Below are 1,264 nucleotides of genomic sequence, written 5' to 3'. Positions count from 1 at the left end.
GCTTGGCCAGCCTTATTGAGGCCAGCCTCTCCCTGAGAATGGGTGCAGCGCCCACACGGATTCACACGACCGCACAACACTCACACACGTTCAGACACCTGGAGGAGAAGGGCACGCGATGCCCCACGGCGCAGGCACGTGCAGTGCGCACACCGATGCTCTCCAGACCGGCCTGCAGGCGCCCGCCAGCAGAGACAGCCAGGGCCGGGGGCCTGAGGTCCGTGTGGCAGAGCCCAAGGCGGAGTCACAGCCCCAAGGCACGGCCAGGCCATCTGAGCGCCCCAGCGCACACGCGGGTAGCGGCCTGTATCTGAGCTGGGAGAACTCAGCAGAGGGAGGTCTAGAGGCTAAGTGTCCTGGAACCCAGACCCGGCCTCCTGCCTCTGGTCCAAACCTTCAACCCTAGCTTGGTCTCTGACCTCTTGTCACCTTCATGGTGGGCCCAGGAGCTGCGGTGCCCTGCCCGCTATATGAGATGTCGCCGGGCCCATCGGGTGAAAGTGTGGATTTCAACAGAGCCCGGGGCCGAGTCCGCTCGCCAAATGTGCGCGTCCCAGGCGCGGTGCGCTCTGGGGTCTCGGGCTCCGTCCGACCAGCCCGGGGCTGGGCCCGCGGCTCCGTCCCTCACTCCCCCGACCAAGGTCCAACCTGCCCAGCCCTCTCCTCTCTCTAGCCTATCTAACCACGAATTCCTTCTCATCAAGGTCTGGGTCCAAAGCCGCCTCCTTCGGAATCCCCGCCGCCCACCGCTAAGCGCCTTGCTTCCCTGCCTCTCCGTCCGGGGACTCTAGTCTCGCCCACTAGACTTGCAGCTCCTTGAGGGCAGGAACAGCGTCTGACTCGTTTCCACGTTCCCAGCCCCCAGGGCGACCTGGTGCGAGAAGACGCACAATAAACATTTGTGGACTTGAGCTGATTTTTTTCTTTTCTTTTATTAATCCTTCCCCTTCTTTTTTCACTTCTTTCTTTTCCTCCTCCCTTCCTCCCTCCTTATTTTTTTATTTCTTGGTTATATTCAATTGTCATGTTTTTCAGCCTCATTAAATCCATTTAGAGACAAAAGAATAAAAGGCAGAAGAAGGGCGGGGGGAGGGGGAGGGGGAGGGGAGGGGAAGGCCGGAGAAGCAAACAAATAACCCGCTTTAACTAGACGGGCGGATAAATGGCCCCGTTTCTCCTCAGCCCCGATGCGCCTGCTTAGCTGCGCGCCCCGCGGGCGCCTCGGCTCGGGTGGGCTCAGCCCCGGGGCCGCCGCCCCCGCCCG

Source organism: Elephantulus edwardii, unplaced genomic scaffold, assembly GCF_000299155.1.
Source record: "Elephantulus edwardii isolate Elephantulus edwardi_28Jun2011 unplaced genomic scaffold, EleEdw1.0 scaffold00006, whole genome shotgun sequence".
NCBI classification, from domain to species: Eukaryota; Metazoa; Chordata; class Mammalia; order Macroscelidea; family Macroscelididae; genus Elephantulus; species Elephantulus edwardii.
Note: the sequence above shows the minus strand (reverse complement) of the source record.